This window comes from Acanthisitta chloris, unplaced genomic scaffold (assembly GCF_000695815.1).
Source record: "Acanthisitta chloris isolate BGI_N310 unplaced genomic scaffold, ASM69581v1 scaffold6291, whole genome shotgun sequence".
NCBI classification, from domain to species: Eukaryota; Metazoa; Chordata; class Aves; order Passeriformes; family Acanthisittidae; genus Acanthisitta; species Acanthisitta chloris.
The window spans coordinates 177,394-195,143 of record NW_008656542.1 but is presented as its reverse complement, the minus strand read 5'-3'; the positions used below and the strand labels follow the sequence as shown (position 1 = coordinate 195,143).

Sequence of the window (17,750 nt, the reverse complement as noted above, 5' to 3'; positions counted from 1 at the left end):
GCTGAACCTTTTCCTCATGGAGACACAGAAAAGCTGTTGCCTGTTCTAAATCCAGTAGGAACACAGTTGATTTTCTACTTTGACCCCATTGTCTTTTATTGTCTATTTTTTACCATAGCATTTGATTTCTGAATTTCTGTGATGATACTTTCTTTTGATGCCCAGACAAAAACCTTCTACCTACACAATCTATCTATGAATTTGCAATGAAAAACTGTTTTGTTAGGATGGATTTATTTTCCCTTAATTTCCCTCAGTGGAGCTCTACATCTACATACTTCTTCACTCTAATTTACTTCTTCCATTTTCTTTCCTGGTGCCTCTTTCACCCTATTTTCAATCTGTTATCCTTTTCCTGCAGTAAAGCAAGAACCTTCACTTGCTTTTGCTCCATGGTTTGTTTTTCATCGATATTCCTCTCCAGCATTACTCTTCCACATTCTACTCCTTCCTTTTCCAGATCCCTTTTCTTCCTCATTGTCTCTTTTTGTCACTTTTAAATTTTTTTCTCCCTCCCTTTTTCTTCATTTTTTTTTTCACTGTGCCCTTTGGCTGATGTCTTCAATGTCTGATCCTCCCTCATCCCTTCCTCCTTTCATGATCTCTAATAACCTTGAAGTTGACAGTTCTTTCTTCTTGCCTCCTCTTTGTTGTTTTTTTTCCATTATCTTTTCTTTCATCACCCTTCTTGTCCTCCTGCTCTTTTCTCCCAGCTGATTTTATCATTCCTGCACTATGCATTGCTTGTGGTCCTCTCACATTGCTGAGATGACTGGGTATACATTGCATCCTTGTGTCAAGGGAGAAAGCACTGTGTGTTGTGAAATTTAACACAGAATTTCTTGGCTGGCAAGACTCAATGAGTAATTTTAAATATATTGCACCCTTTTACTTTCATTAAAGTTCTTGTGGCCTTACCACTGGCTTCAAGAGGAGCAGAACCAGGATAGCACTGGGCACTTCTGAAAACTGCATTCAGAGCTCATTTGAATTGGTTCAAGAAGCAATATAAACTCTGTGGGACAGGTATGCAGAAACTGAGTATTTAGGTAGATCCTGTATCTATAGTTTCATGTTCAAGGCTAAACTTATGTCCAAATCCTCACAAATATACTCACAAAAGCATGTGAAGTCAGACCCTTAAATATATTGAAAGTTCATAAAGATGCTTTGTAAGCCAAAAATAATTTTTAAAAAAGGTTAAATTTAGATTAATATGTTAATTATTTCCATGCATTCATTTTAACTAGGAGTATTTGATCACATAAATTTAGTTTTAGGAAAAGTGTTAAATATTACTTTTTCATATGTAAAATACTGCTAACACTTCTTACTTAGCAGAATGATACTGACACAACAGGCCTCATTTGAGGCAATAGGAAAATTTAAAACTCAAACCCACAGCAGATATAAAGGAAGAGGGTTTCAGGAAATAACAAACCTAGCAAAATCAAAAAACTGGGGTGGACGGGCAAATGGGTGAATTTAGAAAAGTATTTTTCTGTCTTGTCAGTTGCTTTGTGGCATTGGATTCAATGCAGTTCCAGTAGGAATGGGCAGGAGATTAGAGGATCCAGCCAAGGATCTGTCCTGGAGGGGTACTACTGAGCCCTCTCAGAAGACACTGGGAGAAGTGCAGATTGCAGATTGGAAAGAAGTGTAGAATGAAAGGATTTGTTGTTGCCACTTTCACTGTACAGTCTTTCTATCCATGAGGGAATGATGCCAGGTCTATGGAGCTAGGCCAGGCATGAGACTAAAATAATTTTGGCTCAGAGACTTCATGGAGTAACTTCAGCTTCTTCTGTCTCTGTGGAGAGATTGCTCTATCTCTCTCTCTTTGCCTCTAGAAATCCCCAGCAATTGTGTGGTTCTGAACTGGGGATGGCTGGCTGTATACTCTTCTCCGCAGGTAAAATTTAATTAATTCCCTAACTTTCTGCATGTACAATTTTCCTGTCCTTAGTTGCTATTATTACCTGCACTGGATTCCTGCATTTTTTGAACTGTGTGGGGGGAGAAAGGACATGATATGTTTTTCAATTACACTGAAATCCATTTTCCTATAAGCAGTCTAAAATGCGTCTTGCTGGCATTTAAAATATTGCTGTGGACTTGAATGCACAGATACACATGATGTGTTTAAATTAATTATACTGCTTTAGAAAAAATATTTCTGTGCCTTCAGTTACCACCTCTGCATGCTGCCTGTTCTGCTAGCAGTCAGGACTTCCCAGCAGCAAGTGCCATGATGTGCTGCCCACTGTTCTCACATCTAGCACCAGCACATACCGCCTTACATGCCAGTTGCCAAAGGCAGGGTATGTGCCTAATGTGAAATAGCTTCTGTGCACTACCCAGGGGGTGCTCCATGCTCAGAAGCTGCCAGGGGGAAGCTGTGAATCAGTTGTCTCCCTGGGCACCTTGCCCACGCTTTCTCTCCTGCCAGCATCGCCTGCCTTGGAGGCAGCACCGGCCAGCTGCAGATCCCCTCTCTGCAGCAGAGAGCATTTCCTGGCACCAGGGATGAATCAGTTCCAACATATGCAAACTCAAATGTTCATTTCCAAACAGCTCAGCCTTTGGAAAGAGGCTCCATTTTTATGTGAAGAAATAACATAAAATGATTGAGGCACAGAGAAAAATGCAGGACAAGATAGCCTTAAGAGAACATGCCCTACAATTAGGAACAAAGTCATGCAAATTCTGTCTCCTAATAGCACTGCTGGAAGCCTGTGCTCAAGAAAAACCCCCAAATCACATGGGCTGCTTTTTTTTAGTAAATTTGGGTAGACACATTTTTTCTGAATAAGAATGTCCTATTCCTGGTTGGTCTATTAATATAGGAACCACTAAGCCTCTCAAGAGTATCTGCCACTCAGTCACTGCACACCAAGACTGGTCTGGGTTTGCAGAACAGCCAGTTACATGGTTTCTCTATGTAACAATAGGTCTAAGAGAAGCACTTGAAGACAGTAGCATGGGTATAGAATTTTGGTATTCCTCACCTTAAAAGGTATCTTCAAAAGCTCATATGACTTCACTTAATTTTTCTGTTTATGATGTAAATGTAAATTTTAGCTCAAAATTAAATTATAATTAGGCCAAATGATGAATACTTTGAAAATGCTCAATTTAGGCAGGGGATTTTTAACTTGGTAAGATGTGTACATTATGGTCAGTAACCTCCTGGTTGCCTTGAACACCATAAAATTATCACTAGCGTAATTCTTCAATTACCGTCTCGATGCTACTGCTTCTCCTATGCTGTGCTCTTTTGTACTTAATTTATCTTTTCCTAGGTGAAGCAATTACCAAAGGGTCTGGTGGGCACAGCAGTATGACCTTGAATCTGTCACTTCTGGTGAGTTTCCTGGAGGTTTGGAATGACTTCAAATCTGTGAATCTGGAATTCTCAAAAATGTCAGCATCTCCTCAAGAAATGCTGAGAAAAACTATCATATTAGGATTACTAAAAGGAAAAATAATTAACAGCTTTCATGTAGTCTGTGTCCTTAAAAATCCAAGAAAGTTGTTGGGGAGAGATTAGGCACATGCCAGCATTAGCCATTCCTTAGCTATTCTGTTCATCTGTTTCTTGTTTCAACAGAACTGTTCAACTTGCGCATGCACAAACACTTAATCAAGAGAAGTATTCTAGATCACAGGAGACAGTTGGATCAAATGTAGGGGGAAAGAAAAGCATGAGTGGGAAGGATGGAGACAAAAAGAGCATGAAGAAAGTCCAATTTATATATCCTCTTTCAAAATAGCATATCTAATGTTGGCATGAAAGACCAAGCCTACAAAATATTTCCAGCTCTATATAATTAAGAAAGAAGCAGGAGTCCTGCCTCCAATGAGAGTACTCTCAGCCTAGCATTGTGGCAAAGCCATAAATGAATAGGATTGTAAACACCTGTGAGTTATCTAGGAAATATATCATAGGCATCATGATGGCTTAGAGGTTTGCAAATAAAAAAATCCTCGAGCCCATAAAAATAATCCAAATGACAGAAAATCCAAATGGGCTGGAAATTTCTTCACTATTAACAGCTTCTTACTCTTCTATTTCAAAGCATCTTAAAGCTGAGAGGTATGTTTTGCTCCATACACACTGTGCTCACTGGCAATGTTGAGAAGTGCTATTGTAGCCTGAAGTTCTTTGTATCGGATAGACTTTTACATCTCCTGTGCATCTATGTGTTTCTATCTGAAAACACATGCCATCCAGTAACAGAGACAGGTTAACATGTTGATAAAGGGAATAAACTCTCAAAGGTTTTGCTTTCTCAGACAGATAAAGCAGAGATACTACTTCTATTTTGGGGGTGAAGAGTCTACAGCAAAAGAGTAAAATCCTCCAGTTTTCGTTTCATGAAAACAAGCAGCTTTTTCCCTCTAGGCCTAAAAACATTTGTCAGAAGCCTAACTGAGGAAATGTGAAAATACTGAGTGTGAATTATATCAGACTGTGAGAGGCAGTCTGGTCTAGTAAGAAGGCTAATGAACAGTGTAGCTAAGGGAAAACCAGTTTTGCTAGTGATTTTCCGTATGACTTTATACTAATTTTTGAAACCTTCTCAGACTTGCTCTAATTTTTCATGTGATTGACTTAAGATTCATGCTCTACCTACACTGACTTTTAAGTATAATCTCACTGTTGAGTCCTAATTTACCTCAGGCATGCAATGTTAAGCATGACTTCATCCATACTTACAGGAAAAATCCCTAGTGAGAGTCTAGTTATGAACCTGTCTGCAAGCTATGCCCACCCCTACAAATACTCCATCCTACTGCCTCAGGGTACACTGAGATGGTAGACACTGGGCACACAAATCAGATGTAATGAAGTAACACTTAGGGAAGTACAATGTTTTTTGTGTTCTTCCCTGCACTCCCAGAACCATAAACACTAAGCTGCAAGTTTGTATTCCTGCAAGACATGGCTGGATGGTTATGGGCCTGGAGCACTCAAAATCCAAGGCTGAGAGAGCTAGCTTGTTCATTCTTACGAAGAAAAGTGAAAGAAATCTTATTGCTGCCTACAGACACCTAAAAGAATGCTGTGGTGAAGGCATAATGAAAGTTCTCAGAGCTACACAGCTGAAGGAGGGACAGTAAGGGGGCAAGGCTTAGCATGGGAAAGCCAATTTATTATAAATGAAAAAAAAATTATCATCCCTCTGGTCAAGGACTGGATCAGGTTGTGGGAACTCTAACCTTAGAGATACTTGACTGAACAAGGTCCTGAGCAACCTGTTCCACTGGACTTGCTCTGAGCAGGAGGCTGGACTCGGTAACATTTGTATATCCCTGGCTACATGATTTTGTAATTCTGTAATGCATCTTAAAAGCTGTATCAGAGCACACACTGTTTGACCTCCTGTCGGCAGCACAGATGCAGCCTCTCGTTACAGGCTTTATTCCAGAACGATAATACGCTATCATTCCACTTGATTTCAGTCCCTTCTGGATAGTTCAAGTTCAACCATCAGACAATTTATCACTATAGTTGTATATATTCAAAATCTTTGTGTACTTCTTTGTATGTATTATTTTTAACAATTGAAAATCATGATTTTGAAGTCTTGGCATGCAGAATGAATGCTCAGAAATTCTCAGTGAGGTACATGAAGTAGGTCACACCAAGCATACTGATCAGTGAGAGGGACTGTGTACCTGAGATAATACTCCCAGTTTTTACTCTAGGCATCCATCTGCCTCTGCTTTTGAATTTCCTGTCCCCCCTGAAAGGATGTTGCAGCTGTCAGGGTAGCAGTAAAACAAACAACAGAGCTTTTAGTACAGTATTCAATAACCTCAAATTGGTGTCATTTTACCCTCACCTGTCAGACTGCATGAGGCAGTTTGCACATTATGTGAACAAAGGAGACAACCCTTCAGTGAGGGCAGGAAGTTCTGACAAGACCGTTAAAACTGTTCCAAGCTAAACTATTCTTTTTTTCTGTTGGAATCTGAGACTGTATTGAACAGCACTTAAGTAATAATTCCAGCTTCATAAGGATCTTCCAAGACATCATTAAGTAGAGCACTTGAGAATGAAATGTGCTTTTTATTGTCACGGGATATGCTCTGGTGTCTTTTCTTACTTTGGCTCACCTTACTTTCTCCTTAAAGTTAACAAAGGTAGAAGTCCAGACTTTGTACAATTTCCCCTTCCACAACTCCCATATGGTAAGGCAGCGCAAGCTTGGTTTATACTGTACACAACTCATGAAAGGGCTACTTAATTTTGCAGTCTAATAGCTGCAGAAATAGTTTCCTAAACAGCTGTAAGAATGCCAGGGAGTTTGGAGGTTACAACCAGGGATAAAGGGCTGAGCACAACAATGGCACTGTATGGCTGCACACTGCCGTGCAGAGAACAGCTCGCTCATCCAGAAACAGTTTGCTCATATTGGGGAATGCAGGCAGAGAGAGAAAATGCTCATGGTCTATTGTACCTTAGGGCTCAGAGCTCCAACGCACTGCAGAATTAGAAAAGCAGCCCTGAGAAAGAGGCTAACTTTGCCTTACATAATTTTTACAAGAAGGTTTCCCGCTATGCACTCCTTTTCCAAAACTACTTCCTGTGTAGTGTGCTTATAGCCAAATAACCCTGATCATCTATTTACTACTCCTTACTCTTATTTCTAATTGACTTGGTTAGTGCTGATAGAGATCTTCTTAAAACTTTGATTAATATTTTTCTCTTTCAAGGCTGGTGAAGAATAACCATAACATCCTATTTTCAGAGTGAATGTTTACATCTTCTATTCAAATTCTGCTAAAATATTTTTTTTTGGAATCACCACCCCTACAAACATTCTTCATAATTAAATGCCCCCTGACAAGGATTTGGAAGAATACTACATGGAGCAGGAACATAGCTGCAACACAAATTCTCTGTTTTGATTAGCTCAGAGGAATAGCTCACCCTCAGCTATAGATGACAAGGAAGGAGCATCGTATTAACCTTCTGATATGAGGTAGAGATAGGCATAATTCCACTCAGCACACATTTCAGCCATAGGAAAACCACTAATTTCAAGATGAATATAGCATCACAGGAAGGTCAGCTGAATACTGTGGAACAAGTTACCCAGCAAACTGTATCTTACAGAGAAGTGTGCCATAGATTACCACTTCCCAGTATTCATTGTTGTCAACTGTCTCTCTGGCACAGAATGTAATCTCTTGGCAGTGTCTTTAGAAACTGCAAATTTCTTGTTTTTTAGGGTGAGGGAAATTTATATGAAAAAATACCCTTTTGATAAACATCTTCTTTACCTTTGAATGGAAAGTGTCTTCATTGACATGAAAGGCAAAAAAGGTTCTTTTTAGCCTTAGAAAAAAATAAATCCCACTATCTTGAAATAGTGGCTTTTAAACTTCAAGATGGAATAAAATTATTTTTAGATGCTTTTGATTATATAAGAAGATTATTTATATGAAGTTATAAAACACATTTTTTGCAAAAATTGGAGACATGGTCCTGGTGTGTTTATTTATTACCATTTATGAATGAGAGGCATTTATTCTGGGTTCAGTATGGTTAAAACCAAAATTTGCAAAATGGAATTAAAATTAGGTAAACTGTTGTTAAACATAGTATCCTGGATACAAATTTTGCACACAAACTTGGTAGAAAATTACTTTTCATATGCATTCAATATTAATAATTTTTAATTTACAGAGGTTTATTGCATTGCCTAACTAAATTTAGAAAATACTATTTTCTTCTAAAACAAGCAATAATAGCAGTCTCCATGACAGTATCAACCTGAAACTGCTTTTTTTCAGGTATAAGAAGTGCAAACTCTGCATGGAACTTGGCCTTGTAACATTGTTCTCACTCCATTAAAAACGTGCTGCTCAGGGACAGGTTTTCACAGTAAAAAAACTTATTATTGGATCCAAAGCCATCTAAAGACAGTGGGAGGTTTTCCATCCATATATGTGCCCAGAGAAGCTGTGGATGTCCCATCCCTGAAAGGGTTGAAGGCTGGAGGGGACCCTGAGCAACCTGATCTAGTGGAAAGTGTCCCTGTGCATGGCAAAGGGGTTGAAACTAGATGGTCTTTAAGGTCCTTTCCAACCCAAACCTTTCTGTGATTCTAACATTCTATGACTTTGGATTGGGTCTCAGTAAAGAATTAGAACCTTTGAAGGACTTTTTCTGTGAATGGGAGTGTTGAGGATTAAATATTACTTGCTTAAAAAAGTAAAGAAAATTTTTTTCTGAAGTCACAAAACGTGTCAAAAGCAAGACCCTTGCCCCTCCTCCATTATACCTATACTTATAGAAAATACTTACGCTTTCCTGATAGATGTTTCTTGATTAGTGCATCAGAGGAAAACAAATCACCACCTACAATGGTTCCTGGAGAAGCCTTGAGGAGAAACCTATAATCTATCATTTTAAAAAATTTATTCAGTTCTTTTCATAGGAATTTTTATGATTTCCCTGTGGGGTTTTTTTTCTGTAATTTGTTTGTAACTCTTATTCATGGGAAACAAAACTAGTGATTTATCTCTGCAGTGTCCAGCATAACCAACATTTACAGCTTTTAAATTAAAATTTATTTCTTAAATGCCCAGCAGTTACTGAATTCACTACCCTTTAAAGAAAAACTCTGGTATGTATAAGAAAAATATACAAACATTTGTAAGAAGTAGCAAAGATTGCAAAAAAAATTTCATACCTATTGTCTGACATCATGTCTAATTCATGGCTGAATTATAGATTCAGATCATAGAGTCAAAACCAGTTTATATGTTTTTTACTTGCAGCTTTCAGTAGACTGTGTTTAATGCAGGATCATTTTATTTCTTTTAGCTATCATTAGTTTATACAAGAAACAAAAAATCCCTAAGCTCATAGTTTTACAGGCAAAACGAGTAAGTTGTGATTTTGTAAGTCTTCTTTAGAATACATTTTTTTTGTGCATTATGCATTCAAGAAAAGTGCCAGACTGACTGGCCAGCAAAAAACAGTTCTCTACCTGCAAAAAAGAAAAGAATGTCTGTGGCTTGGTTTTCTTATAAACTGCATCTGTGTGTTTTGAATCCTTTCCTATTTAATAGAGAAGGAAAGTTCTTCAGTATCTAGTCTCTTTTGCATAAATTATATTTATAGCTCTTTTAATCTGATCCCATGCTTTCATAAAGATGTCCCCATTAATCTGCAGTCTGAAAATTTGGAAACTAGACTCCCATCCATTTCAGTGTACTGTTAACTCTGAAGCCTGAAGATGGCATTTTAAGTATCACTCTGACTGACTATGTTACAGCTCATCTTTTGAATGAAACTATGTAAATAGTGTAATTCTGGAAACTGCATCTTAAATATAATTTGTTTAGATTTAATCTTTTTTTCCAAGGGTCTGTCTTTTGTTCCTTCTTACCACAGCCTGACAAATAAAAGCTAACAACAGCAACAATCTTCTACCTCAGACCTCTGCCTCCTTTTTATTACACAAAACATATACTCCTGGAGTTGAGTGCAGTGTAAGCACAGCCAAGCATATAAAAATAATTAATGATGGCCAGTGTTAAAGTACTCCTCAAAATCTAAGGCTGTTTCACACAGTGTACACCAAAAGAGCCCATGCTGAAAGAGCACAGTGTCGTTATCTGTGGAAGGAGAGAAATCAGTAGACTTTGAAGCAGTGGAAATTCTGTGTGTGTTAGGGTAGAAGAGCAGTTTTTACATGCAGATGAGCAAACGTAAATTCCACTTACTGGGCATACGAAAATATTGTAAAAGAAGATTATGATGAGGTGTTTATGAGGTATATGGGATATTTTAGAGATATAAAACACTGATATAGATACTGCAGTGCTGCAAAAAATGTGTGCCACATAAAGTCCCAATAGCACTGAGGTAAAAGTAAAGGGATGAACTTAACTGCATGGCAAAATCAGATGTTACTGTGCAGATACAGACACCATATAATCAAGTTAGCAATTGGCCATTCTAAGAAATCAAACAATGCAAAGAATTTTGTAACTTCAAAAGATTTAAATAAGGCAATCAAACATGAATGCTAACCCAAGAGAGCAGCTGAGGGCATCTGTCCAGATCATCACTGTTGTATCTTAGCGTAACTCCACTGAAGGCAACAGAGCTATGCTAATTTACACCAACTGAGGATCCGGACATTCATGGTTAGGACTTCAAGTGACAAAATTACTTTTATTTTGGGTTATATGTTAAAAGGTTTTGGCAAGTCTGACCAAACACAGAAAGTATAAAACACTGCATTTTTAATTCCTCTTTTAGCAACTGTATAGTTTACGCAACTTCCCATGGGGATCGCCTCAGCACTTGGGATATACCACAGCATCATGTTGCAGATCTTTGCAGATCTGGATGGAATGAGTAATTGGTTATGATCTGTTGATTTGAAGCAAAAATGACCAACATCACAATGGGAATTCGCACAATAACCAAATTGTGCCAAAGAAAAGACCCTTGAATTGATTACAAGCAAATGCCAGGCTGAATGAGATTAATTATGTAGGACACGTTCAATGACAAAGAAGTATGACCAAGGAAGACAGAGGCAACTGTACAAATGGAAAAACTCCAAGACAAGAAGGCCTTAGAGAGATTCATTGGGCAGATTAACATAGCTAAACAAATTCACTGATAATTAATCACAATTAAGTGCTCCTCTTGGTATAGTTGCTTAGAAACTGCATAAAATGGCACTGGAATGACTGACAAGAAAAAAGTTTTGAAAATTAAAATAAACTGTCAAATAAGCATTCACAGTGAAATATTTGGTGATTAGTGAAGAGCTAGGAACTAAGAATCGTATCTTCAAAACTGCCTAAGTTGTTATTGCAGACACTGAATTCCACTTTCAAAGTTAGGCATATAGAAGTTGCAGGGATGTGGATACCCAGCACTTACATTCCTTTGAAAAACCAAACTTTAGACTCTTAAGTCATAAAGGTTGCTTTCAAAAAATTACTTTAATTCAGTGAATGTTCATCTGAATTGAGACTATTTTGGGTGATAACTGAGTGGCAAATTGTTTTCAATACTGATTGAAATCCAAACAGTAAAAATGTACAGCTATGGGTATCTTTTGTTTGAAATAATCAAGTACATAAAGAAAGAGGCCACAAACTACTTGGCTGTTGTAGATACCACTGTGCAAACAAAGCATCCTATTTCAGAGCATTTCATAGTATTGACAACTTACTAAGGCCCTGATTCTGCAAGGTGCTTCATGCAAACAACTTTGTGCCTGCATGGAACATTTGACAGCATCAGAAATACTGTTATGTAGATGGCTTTTAAGGAGCTTTTTTAGACAGTACATGCTGTTAAGACTATCCCTCAGTAATGAAAACAACAATGAAGGGTCTTATGTAAACAAAACTCAAGTGTTTTCCATTTTGGAGACAAAAGTTGACAAACTTAAGTGAGAAAAATGGAATGACTCAACCTTACCAGAGTCTGAATGAGTTATTCTAACAGAGGAAAAGCCCAGCCACTTCCATATGTAAAACTTATTGCGACTACAGAGATGAGGTTGCTGCAGATGATGGGTTTCTATACAAAGGACATTATCATAACACCACACAACATGAGGTTGGAAATGCTAGGTATAACCTACAGTGCCCATTTGAGTATTGAGAAGTGCAGGAACAGAGCCCAAGGTGTTCTGTTCTGGCCAGGCATGCATGCTGCCATCAAAGATAAGGTATCCAAGTGGAAATCTGCAATAAATACAGGAAACAAAAATGCAAAAAAAACCTACTGAAACCACATGAGATTCCTAATTTCACTTGGCCCAAGGGTCTAGTTGAACAAAATGGGAAAGATTATTCCTTATAGGTGAACTAATATTGGGGATCTATGTTCCTTGGTTTTGCTTTTAGTAATTTAAATTAGACTTGCACACTAACTTGCAATTCAAGAACACATTAAAAACTACAGTTTGTTCAGTTTGTTTTACCACAACATTGCAGATAACTTAATAAAACACTATCATTTACAAATCGCTCACTCTAGTAACTTTTAACATTTCTCCAAATACATCACATCTGGTCCTTGAAATCACATTTTCTATCCAAAAGTTAGCTAAAGCATCAAGAAATTTCAAAAAGTGTCTGCAGATTCAAAGGATACATACTTAGCATCAAAGGAGTATTTCAACATAACACAAGATTACTTACTATGTTCAACAACCTCAGTATTCAAGAAAAACTGTAATGACAACTTCTATTAAGTTTCCCATGTAGAAAAAAAAAGAGGACATAAACAACAGGGGTAAAAAAGTGATAATAAGAATGGAAATGGTTATTTCTCTTGCAACAGAGAGTAATTTCCTATGATAAAAGGGAGTGAAAAACTATACAATGGATCTCAGTCTTGCTGTATTCTTATAGGAGGACAGATGTAATCTCAGCAGGGAGAAATTAGCAGGAAGGGAAAGGGAGGAAAGGGAAACGGAGGCAAGGCAAGGCAAGGCAAGGCTGGGCTAGGCAAAGGATAATACTCCTGTGCAGATGAAGCAACAAATGTACACCCAGGAACAGAATATCAGAAACACCTCAGACAGCAAACACAGGATATAGGCAGAGAAATCACTTCAGCAGCTGAACAGATTTCTGCAGAAATAACTGGTCTGAGTATATAAAGTGACTGTATATTGGGAGAGAAGAGTATAGGTACTGATTGATGTCCAAGAATAATCTGATTACCTATTTAAAGAGGGAAATGTTTCTATGGTGTTTTACTAACATATGCTATTAGGTTTTGTTTCAGCATTTTAAATTTGTATTTGGCAAAGGCTTATTTTTTGACAGATGACTAAAGCAAGGAGGAAAATACTACTTTTTTTCCAGCAATATTTTATTTTATATATCATCAGACTAACAACAACACAAGCCTCTCCACTGCTGAGAGGATATCCCTTCTTCCCAGTTCTTACTAAGCAAATTGCAATAAAAGGTGAGTAACAGAGATAAGAGTAATATGGAAGACTTTCCCTAGAAGTATGAGCTAAGGATATCCTTTCTATACAGAGAAGAACTGTACTGCATGGAGTTGTTTTTCCTAGAAGAATTATGGTTAACAGAGAGAGCCTCAGAGAAGCTCACTTTGCCACCTGAACACTGCTAGGATGGCACATCTGGAAGCAGGGAGACAAGGATGAAAGGAAGTTATGAGAAAGAGTTGAAAATGATCACCAAGAATATGGAAGTTAAGGCAGAGTGACATGGAAAAAAGATGGAGGCACAGAAATTCCAACTCTTACTTCATTCTACAGAATATGCAAAAATAGACTGAGCTCGTCACTTTGAGTTAAGAAGAGATGTGGAAAATAAAAGCTCTCAGGTTTCATTGTTCTGAAGGAAAGGAGACTACTCCTCCCTATAAGTGCCATAGGGGAATACCAAAAGACATCCACCAGAGAAAACAATGACATGCAAAATCCACACTGGTGCTTTGGGACTGAAGGACTAGGAATATTACAATAGCACCCGAGAAGTATCCAAACTTGTAGGTACCTGGTTGAACTGCAAATCTTTCTGAGGTTCAGATTCTTTAATATAAGCACTAATGAGATTTTTTTTAAAACAAAAAACAACTGACCCAAAGGAACAAGGGTAAATGTTGACAATGTGATAGTCAGTTCTATGGCAGACCAAGTTAACACTTAAGTTACCTATGCTCTTTGAAAAAGTGTGATTATTTTTACATCAAAGTAGCACTAAGTAGTACTAAGGTTGTAGTTTTCTGTGGGCCTCTGATATGTGGGTTCTCTGGTACTCACATTGATAGGTCACCAAGTGAAAATGTCCTCAGTCAGTATGCTGCATTTTGGCTGGGATTGACTTACTGATGATCAAAATGCAGCCTTTTCAAAACAATAATTAATTTTAGCCTTGGGTTGTTTTTTCTTCCCAATTTTATTTTGAATGAGATTTAAAGTGCTTCAAAATGTTGCTTTTTTAATAGTATTTATAATTCCACAATGGGATTACAGTTTTGAAGTAATTGTAACTGTTAGAAAAACCTGCTATGGTAAGGAAAAAACAAAGAAAGCTGATAAGAAAAAGCCTCTAGGTAAGATTAAACTGGATTTAACTTATGAATATTTTAATATTAGTGGCTATCACTGGGTGGGCTGTTAATTGCTTTCCCATCATAGTTACGTTTACTCATCAATATAGTGTCCCTAGGTCCTTTAAAAATTAGTTGCTTTTCACAACCAAAATCTTAATACTGGAAATATTTGGATCTTTGCCAGATATTCATTTCCTCAGAAGGGCTTAGAGCTGTTGACCCTTTTTTTTTTTTTTCCCCCTCAGCATCAGTAACTGAGAATTAAAGCAGAAGAAATTTTTCTGTTATTTGGAGATCGCTGACCAGGCTGTGTAACTGCTTTGGTCTGCCAATAAACTATGCACAAAGACTGGTATTTCCACTTGAGCTTTGGGTGAAAGTGGAAAATCATACAACCTGCATGGTAAGCCTGAGCAAGAACCCATACAGATGAGAAGCATGGGTGGTAAGGGGTAATTATGATGACCCTGGAACAATTTAATTGAAGGCTGCAATATTATTATGCTGAGAGCCAGGAAAAAATGGAGTGAGTGATGGAATCCTGGAGACACAACTAACAAAAGGCAATACAGTAAGTATTACTGTTAAGGAAAATAAACTTTTCTCTAACTTTTTCGAATTTTTATTTTATTTTGATTATTAATCAAATATATTGATAATATTAAAAATTATGAATATTACCTGATATTATTAATTAATATTATTTGAAGTGTCTGCTATTTCAGTTGGGGCACAAAAAGAATCAGAATGTCAGCAAAACTCCAGTTAGGAAGTTGCATTATACCTTACTTGTATATGTTGTACAGTACACAAAAGGAGATCATGTATTGGCAAAATGTGATATAAAGGCTTTACCAGCACATAGGTGATATTTTGTACATGGCAATACCACAAAGGTTTTAATTCCTTCGAAACTATGCAGTCCAGAAATACGACCCCTATGCTGCATTATCAGTTCTTCCACAGCACTATCAATTGTTCTCTGCATCCCACTCATTAAACAAGTATTTGCCAGAAATTTTACAGAGGTTTAAATATTTGTGGAGGACTGGAAACAACTCCATTGAAAATCTGAACAAGGAATAAAAGATGAAGAAGAGATGAGAACAGTACAGATTGGTAGGGACAGGACAGAAGGGATCTCAGCTTGGGATATAGGCAAAAAATGCGTATGCGTTTCCCCCTACAGCCTGAAGCTTGGCAGGAACCAAGGTTAGTGATTCTTACTGCTCTTCTGCTGTCAGCAAATATGTATGAAACACACCAGCAATGTTCCTCACCTCCTCCTGGTGCCAGTCCATGCAGAGCACTAAACCTTCTACTGCTGTTTGCTGTGACAGCAGTCCAGGTGACCTATATAGCAGGTATCAAAAGTTCCCATGGTGGCTGGTGACCTGACAGAGAGCCAGTAATATCCCATATTATGGAATTTCTGCTGCTTTTCAGCTTCTCTTTTTAGAAACAAGGAAATTATCCTCCCAGACCTCACACATAGAAATAGATGTAAACTAAGTACTTCACAGTTTAGAAATTTCCAAGTCGAATTTGCTTATGTAGCTTTGGTTCAGCTGCTTTGTGCATATGCGATACATTTACATGATCACATCTTCTTCCAGAGAACAAGAGCATAAATGAGAGCTGTATAGAGGATCCTGCCATCCATAAGACTCCTACTTCCCTGCTTTCAAATATATGTGAGAAATGCAAAGATGCTTTATTTCTGTCTCTGTACCAACTCTGCAGGATGTAGAGACAGAAGACAATAAAAATATAAATGTTATGGAGGCAGGAGATGGGCTGATCAGACAAGGAGCTAGAGACAGGGAACAATGTGGAAAAAATGAGGAAAAACAGGACAGAGTGAATGGGCTGATCAGAGTCTCAGGGGAGGAGAAAGGACAGCCTGGCTGTACTGGAGCACTGGACTCTGGTCCTGCTTTTTCTGCAGAGTTCATCTGTTTTCACAAATTACTCATCATATAGATCTGCTGACTTCTCACAATGCCAAGGAAATTCCAGGGTACTTGGCTTTGAACCTATACAGTTCTCTACAATGTGAAGAACTGACAAATTGAGTCCTAAAAGTATCAAACTGAGCTATCAAAGTTATATGCCTAATTTTTATGGCTTTAAAATGGATATAATACCAGCCCTGACCAACTTCAGAGTATAATTGCATGTGAAAATAAATTAATTCCTTTATAACTGAGATAAATTAATTGGAAACACTCAGATGCAATGGTAGTCACAAATGTGTGAGCAAATTAGTAGTCACATCTTCAGAGTGCAGTTTGAGAAAACTGTAGTGAATCACAGACAGGGCCTCACATGAGATAATGAGGAAAAGAAGAAATTCATTAGTTGCTTATGCAATGATTACTGTCTGCTCTGTGCAATGATTTACTTTGTTATCCTGTGGAAAAATAGATGATCAGAAAATGAAGACTTGCCATATAATGCAAATGCAAAAGAGAACAGAGTTAAGTAAGCCTGCTTAAAATTCTGGTGTTTTCTAACTTAATGGGATTTTATGTGTTCAGTAGGCATAATGATAACTGCTAAGTTAATAATTTATGCTAAAGGCTAATAAATAATAAATACTAAAATAGAACTTCAACTTAATCTTGTTCTCTTTGCTTAGGCAAAACTGGAAATAGGTAGAGAGAATGGCATGAGACAGAAGAGGAGTCTTCACTGATTTTTTTTATTTATTCCTGATCTCTGCTAGGTAGGCCAGACTGCAGATATTTGAGAAAGGCAGAGGAGATGGGGCAATTCAGAAACACCTTCCTAAGATAAGCAGAAACTTAAAATACTATTCATGCTGCCCTAAGAATCTTGGCTGTGTTTCACTTATGCATTTACATTTCCTTGAACTTCTGCCACTTGACCCATCCCAACCCCAAAATCCACGCCCAAATCTGAGTTTCTCTGGAGTATGCATGTCTTTTTCTGCTTATACTTACATGTTTTCCCTGATCTCATGTACATCCCCTTTTACATATCACATAGTCTTCTGGCAGCATATACCAGCATGACCTAAACTAATAGTTTCAAAGCATTATTTTTAGCTGTGTTGGAAATAAACTGTAAATTTTGCACCTATTGTTTACCTCTAGTGACTAGAGTAGCTAAGACTAGAGAGGAATCTTACTTCAGCAGTTTTCTCATGCTCGCTTTCTTATTTTTCCTGTGGTTTACATCAGAGTTTGTTTTTTTAAATCAGGGTATGTACTGAACTCAAGAAATGCTCTTTAGGGCACTCATGTATTGTAAGGATAGAATACTGCTTAGCACAGCAACATAAGCTATCCATTCATACTTTCCCTATGAACTTTTTCCTCATTTCTTGTGAACATCTTTCCATGTTAGCCAAGTACCAACCGAGGAGCATCACTATCTCATAGTGCTAACAAATGCTATAGTTCTTCCACACAGAGAGTTGCAGTAGAGCATATGGTGCAGGAAGACAGAGGAAAGCTAAGTCTCACGATTCCCTAATGTTCATTGTTCACAACTGTTACTCCAAAGAACTGAAAGGAATTGTAAAGAATTCATTTTAAGTAGGAGAATAACTAACTAAACACTAAAAAACATAGTCAAATGAGAAAATGCATTAGGCTGATAACAGTGATACGAACCTAGGGAAAATTAT

General features: G+C 37.6%; 1 protein-coding gene across 1 annotated transcript in view; it reads right to left on the bottom strand.

The window, feature by feature from the left end:
* MYT1L (myelin transcription factor 1-like) overlaps positions 1-17,750 on the bottom strand; it is a gene marked incomplete at its 3' end in the record, with an annotated part of 101,890 nt that overhangs the window by 12,766 nt on the left and 71,374 nt on the right. The window lies entirely within an intron of this gene.